This window comes from Sorex fumeus, unplaced genomic scaffold (genome assembly GCF_029834395.1).
Source record: "Sorex fumeus unplaced genomic scaffold, SorFum_2.1 ptg000010l, whole genome shotgun sequence".
Taxonomy (NCBI): domain Eukaryota; kingdom Metazoa; phylum Chordata; class Mammalia; order Eulipotyphla; family Soricidae; genus Sorex; species Sorex fumeus.
In genome coordinates, this window is record NW_026606067.1 from 27,189,225 (window position 1) to 27,196,509 (window position 7,285).

Below are 7,285 nucleotides of genomic sequence, written 5' to 3' on the forward strand. Positions count from 1 at the left end.
AAAGAACAATAAGACTTGTTCACACCCTACCCTGATCATCTCAGTAAATAATGTTTCTATTAGCAAAGTTTTTTGAGCACAGGGTTCAGACATAATTTGATTTGTTGCAAGAATTTTAGCTAAAATATTCTCAACTACTAAAATAAAGTATTTAACAAAGTTCTTTCTTAAATTCTTACCTCCACTTTTGTTCACATTTCAGTGAGAATATTTTATGTTTTAACGAAACTCAGACCACATTTAATATTTTAGTCACTACCGTTTAATGTCTTCTCATGTGGGAAAATTTAATTTTACAAAAATGACTCAATATCATACTATTTTACTGGGAATTATTGTCAATTATGCTTAAAGGTGGGAGTCTATTATCTTCTTTATTAATCTGAATGCCCTAGTCTTTCCAATGGAAGTGACATTATAGGTGATAAAATGAAATTAGAATTTGCCTAATTCATTTATAAAAATCTTCATAACTTAATTTTTCCTGGTGGCTATATAGTATTACATTGTGTAGATGACCATAGTTTCTTTATCCTGTCATCTGTTCTGGGTTGTGGGGTAGAAGGAGGGAAAATGGAGACATTGGTGGTTGGAAATATACATTGGCATTGGAACATTGTATGACTAAAACCCAATCATGAACAAATTTCTAACTATGTTTCTCACTGTGATTTAGTAAAAAATATAAGTACTTCCCTGCTTCTGGCCCAAGCTTGGGATCAGTTGGCAGAAAACAAACAAAACCATTGCCTAATTATCTTATGAGACTTTTAGAACCCAGTCGATATCTGAAATAATTCATGCATATTATGGAGTCCGATATGAAAAATTATGGGCCATTAGCTTCATCTCAATTCCAAAATAATCACTAGTATTAATTTTCCATACATGTAAATGAGCTATATTAATAACTGGCATATAAGGGCTATCGATTACACAAACAATGATAAGTTCATAATTATGGAGCAAAGAAATTGCTGTTGATTCCCATCAAAAGGTTTGTTGTTGTCAATACTTAGAAATAGTAAAAAAAAAATGAAAATATTGGTACCTAATAATTGGATGTCATTTTATAAGACCTAACATAGGCAGAGTTGACTTTTAGACAAACCAAAGAGGTCTTGGTGAAAAGTTTGCAAACACATAAAGAATTTTAAGGATACTGTCTTAAATAGTTCAAAAGGTCAAGAGAAATTTGATTGGAGTATCTTTTGAAGTGGTGAAGTTAACAAAATTTTTGCTTGATTTAACATGGTAAATAGAAAGTGTTTCAATGCACTCTGTGATCTTAGCAAGAAATCTTCAGGCAGCAAGTGTAGACTAATGTGAATTACTTCAAATTATGTAATATGAAAAGAGAGAAACTAGGTAAACAGAAACTCAGATCTTAGTATCTAAGACTCATTAACTTGAAAATAAATTACTCTCTTTTCCTAAATATCTTTAAGTGAAGGATGATTTTAAATATAAGGACTGTCCTAAGGGAGGAGAATCATTTTCCTTTGATATCTAATATTAAGGCCTTAAAGATTACACATAGAAACTTGAAGATGTCTAAAAACCATTCCCAAAATGAAGTGATATAATTTTTCTTCTCACTGGTATTAAGGATATATTAAGAATATCAAGGGTGTTGCCTCACAATAGTCCTGTTGAAGTTAAAAAAGAATAATTTATTTGGAAGAGATTCATGGTTTTAATGGAATTATTTATAAATAAACACACAGAAAATCTTTAATATTATAAAGTTACTTCATCTTATAGAAAATGAAAACAGTATAAAAAAGTGCCCTGAGAGGGCTGGAGCAATAGTATAAAACTCAGGTTCTATTCCCAGCATCCCATATGGTCTCCCGAGCACCACCAGGAGAGATTCCTGAGTGCATGTGCCAGGAGTAACCCCTGTGCATCTCCAGGTGTGACTCCAAAGCAAAAAAATAATGAAGAAGAAGGAGGAGGAGGAAAAGGAGAGGAGGAGAGGAAGAGGAGGAGGAGAAGGAGAAGGAGGAGAAGGAGAAGGAGAAGGAGAAGGAGAAGGAGAAGAAGAAGAAGAAGAAGAAGAAGAAGAAGAAGAAGAAGAAGAAGAAGAAGAAGAAGAAGAAGAAGAAGAAGAAGAAGAAGAAGAACAACAACAACAACAACAACAACAACAACAACAACAACAAGAAGGGAAGAAGGGAAGGAAGGAAGGAAGGAAGGAAGGAAGGAAGGAAGGAAGGAAGGAAGGAAGGAGGGAAGGAAGGAAGGAAGAAAAGAAAGAAAAAGAGAAAGAAGAAAGAAGAGAGTGACCTGACCCTTTAAGCGTTTAGTGTTCAGATCACATACTAATTTAATATGGCTTAGGGAAAGGGAACTGAACTCAGAAGGAAGGAAGGACCAAGAATTCAGAGTTGAGCTAGTGGTTGGAAAACTGTAAAACAATTGAAAATTATCAGAAATAATTGTCTCACACTTACAATTATTTAATAAAGTTGAAGGGAAATTAATTTGCAAACAGAAATAATTTTAAGAATATGTATAACTGAAGACTTACAATGTTAGTTTCTGTGTGTGTGTGTGTGTGTGTGTGTGTGTGTGTGTGTGTGTGTGTGGTTTTGTTTTGGAGAACATTGCTTGTTCTCCCCTCGAGAATCACTACCGGTGGAGTTCATGCTTAGGAAACCTTGTGGGATGTGAGTGATCAAACCCAGATTGGCCATGTACAAGGCAAACTCTGTTCCCACAGTACTTAAGTGATTGCTCTTGTGCCTGGGAGACTACTCAGTACCTGAGATTAAAGTTGGAGTTTCTGTTTGTAAAGCATGTCTTTTAGCTTATTTTTCATTTCCTTACCCTAATAACAATTTACTTTGTCAATCATTATATACTTCTTAGTCCCATAATTAATACGAGGAATTGACTTAGGGAACTTTTCCCTGGGGAAGAACAAATATCTAAATTAACATTAGATTCAGAGGACCTTTTATATTATCGCCTAACGTTTGCAACTTTCCTCAATTTTCCTGGAGATTTTCTAAGATATATTCTGCTCTTAGGGGTATGTCAGTGCTAATAATTTGACAAGCACGGAGATCAAATTACAGCAGATAATAATAACTTCTAGCCTTCCCATAAGCTAGCTGATAGTTTCTTCCTTCCATACATATATTTCCCTGTTTGTAATTGCCTAAACTCTTTGCTCTTGCATAGATCTCCTGTAATTCATACTCAGTTAAATACAATGGCGTATTATTTCTTTTTCCTTTTATTATTAATCCAGTAAGTGTGAGAGGCTAAGTCTTCAACACTTGCTTTATTCTTTTGAATTCCAATTCGACTTAGACACAAACATAGCAATGATCAGTAATTTCTGTGCTAACTTTACTGTAAATAAACCACCCATGCTTTTACTAACCTATATTTAGTACTGGTAAGTAATAACATATTTATCTTATCACTGTTCAAATCTATGAGATAAAAAATATATATTTACTTGTGCTTATCTTGTAGTTTTATCAAACCTTACATTAATTTACATACTGTTCTCTTAAACTATTATGTACAAGCACTTTTATCTTTACTTAAGGTAAAGGTAAAGGCCCTCCCGTTCATCGTCTATTTGCTCGAGCAGGCCCAGTAACGTCTCCATTGGAGACTTTGTTGTTACTGTGTTTGGCATATCAAATACTCTCAGTAGCTTGCCGGGCTCTCCGAGAGGGGTGGAGGAATCGAACCAGGTCGGCCATGTTGGCTGCGTGCAAGGCAAACGCCCTACTGCTGTGCTATCGCTTCTCTATTGGCTCTTTATCTTTCTTCTTTAGACACTTGCCTGGCCTTGTTGATGTCTTAGAGACAGCTCCTATAATGATCAACTTGCCTCTACTTTTTTTTACCTTAAAATAGTATCATAGTATCTTATATCACTGACCACATATATTATTTACTTTGTGGCATACGATATTTGTAAATTACATAAAACATTGGTAGAATTTTATTTTATGTATGATTAAGTTGTAGTAAAGGATATAAATCGCTCCCTCGAGACCCTGATTTGTGGGCTATTAGTGAGTTTGGCAAGCTAAGCTACCCGTGATGTATTCGATATGCCAAACACAGTAACAAGTGTCACTATGGAGAGGTTACTGGGCCCACTCGAGTAAATTGGTGACCAAGGGGAGGACAGTTACAGTGACAGCAGTGAGTTTAATAGGAGAATGCAAAGGTGAAATGCCAGAATAGAAAGTTAGAGAGAGCCAGGATGAGTGATTAAACCGAAGAAAGATGGAGTTAAATGGGGTAGGACTTAAAATGACCTGAAGAAAAGTAGTAATTAAAAGAGTAAAAGACTTAAAAATTGATGACTCCTTTGTCCTCATAACGTCAAAGTGCATATCAATTTGAAATCAATACCTCTTCAATGAATAAAAATAGATTTAAAAAATATAAAGATTATTTATTTTTCCCAAGAATTTATAAAAACCTCAAGAATTTATGAAATTCCTAAGATATTGAGGTAAAAATATCATCAGCTTATTGTTTTCATGAGTTGTGGCTGATTTTAACCCTTCAAATATTGTATAAAATAAATTTCACTGTAACTTAATCTGTCTATTTATAATATTGCTTAGATGGTAATACTACGTACTAAATATAGTAAGACATACTTGGTAGCCTAAAAATGCATATATTAAACTTTACCTGCTTCACCAAGCTGACTTCAGTAAATATTATGTCTTTAGAAGTACTTGACTGATAATATCGTCAACTATAGAGTAAATAGTCATTATTCCACTTGCTCTAAATTTATCAATTTTCCAAATGCTCTTTTAACCTTAAGGAGGGTTGGTATCCATAATTTTCCTCTTCCTTGATCACAGAGTCGATGTGAATCACTGCCCAGTCAGTAGTGGATGCACAAAGATTTCCCTGACTTTCCAAACTATGTAGGTGCAAAACTATAGCTCATTACTCACCATAAACTATGAATAAGGATTTCTATTGCAGTTCTAAGTAGGAAATTTCATATTTAGTATGGAAAAGAAATAAACCTATAAATTATAAAATGAATAACTCAAAATTAATGAACTATTAACTTTTAAAATATAAAGAATAAGGTCAGTTGACTTATAAAGATTGTGGATTCAAAATCAAGTATAATAGACATCTCTAGTACTGAGAATTTCACAGAAATAGCACACAGCCATGAGTAAGCTCTCAGCACCTCTGCTTGTAAAGCAACAGCCCTTCCCTCCCCAAATATGGTAAAACCAGTAGTGATTTATTAACTATAAGAGAAATGGGGAATTTACTCTTGGTTTGATGGGAAATACTTGAAAGGGGGGAGCAAATACAAAATGAAAATAGATATAACATTGAGTACCTATAAGTATACTGAAGGAAAATAGAAACATGGATAATATGATAATAGTATAAGAGGATAAACACACACTTTTGTTATTTAAGAAAACAAGTCAAGGGACACATATATATAAGCAGAAATAATATGAATATTAGGGCTGGAGCGATAGCACAGCTGTAGGGCGTTTGCATTGCACGCAGCCAACATGGCCGACCCGAGTTCGATTCCTCCGCCTCTCTCGGAGAGCCCGGCAAGCTACCGAGAGTATTCGATATGCCAGACACAGTAACAACAAAGTCTCCAATGGAGACGTTACTGGGCCTGCTCGAGCAAATCGATGATCAACGGGAGAGCCTTTACCTTTACCTTTTTTAATATGAATATTATTATAAAAATAATAAGAGAATAAATAAATAATAATCTCTTTAAATAGAGTAAATGAGTGAGCTATTATACTTGCAAATATGTTAAGAATAAAACTTGGCATGGGAGAATAGCAAAAACAAATATTCAGGGAAATGTGTGCCCATAGTATTTTAGGAATAACAGAAATCTCACTGTTACCTGGGTAGCAGCATGGTTGGAAATACAGACCCTGATAAAATTTGTTGTACGGCTAGATCCATACATAGTGCAGCAGATTGAGTGCTTGCTTTGCATGTGGAAGACCTGGGTTCAATCACCCAAATCTCATAGGGCCTCTCTAATACTGCTAGTTGTGATCCTTTAGCACAAAGTAGAAATAAGCCCTGGGCACTCCTCAGTGTGGCTCAAAATTCTCCCCAATTTGTTAAGTTAAATACTATAAAGGTATTGAACAGAGGAGTAACAGTATTCGGTTTCCACTTAGAAGTAACTTTATTACTGCTTGTGAAGAACATACTGAGATCCAAGATAGTGCACACTAAGACTACAAAAATTGGTCACGAAGAATGACAAGTGCCTTTACCCAATTCCATATTGGTTTCAAGACCAGCAGGAGTTGGAAATGCCCTTAAGAAGCTACAGAGAAAGATCTGCTGCAGTTTTGCTGGTCTGTTAAAAATAGCCCTAAGCCAGATCCACACCATCCATCAGAATTAAGTGGATCAATGAGCACCTGCTTCCTCTACCCTGTCTTCTATAATTCCATGTGCTTTCCCAGAGACTGATTGGCATCTGGCCCTTGTTTCTAGGTGTAAGAGTTATCACTGCCTAGAAAATAAACAAAAATCCTTGGACAAAATTAAACAAACGGAGTATGTACTTATCTGTGGTTGACTTCCATAACTAATAATAGCTATTTTATATTCAGTTGCCAACTATGTGCTAGTCTCCTCCAAAATATGCTCTGGATATTATATGATTTAATTCCATGGTGGCAGTTGTATAAAAGTATCATTTTCACTTTATAATTAAATAAGCTTACCTGTTAAGAAATCTGTTAAGAAATTCTTAAGTTTTTACCGAAAATGTTATATTATGTGTGCAACCAGGTATCACATGACTAATGCCTGACTTAAATTACTATATTACGTTTCTTCCACAGATTTAAGAGAAAGTAATAAAGAACATTATTTCTAAAAGACTCTTTTAGGATTATTTGAAACTTTGCTTTGAAATTGAACTTAAATGAGCCCCTCCCTCCCACATTTTTGAAATCTTGAACACTGAAAACAGAACTTGCAAAAACTTATATTTTTCAAAGGTAATAGTTTCTATTTTAAAATAGAGCTAAGAAATTTATCTTTAAGACAGATGTTCATTCAAGAAAAGTCACATAAATACTTCGTATAAGTAAGAAAATTTTTTTTATTTTTATTTAATATCTTAGGGTTTTATTTATTTATTTATTTATTTATTAGTGAGATACCATGAGGTACAGTTGTAGACTTAGAAATTTTGTGCTTGGTTTTCAATTATACAATGATCAAATACCAATCCCTCCACCAGTGCCCATTTCCCACC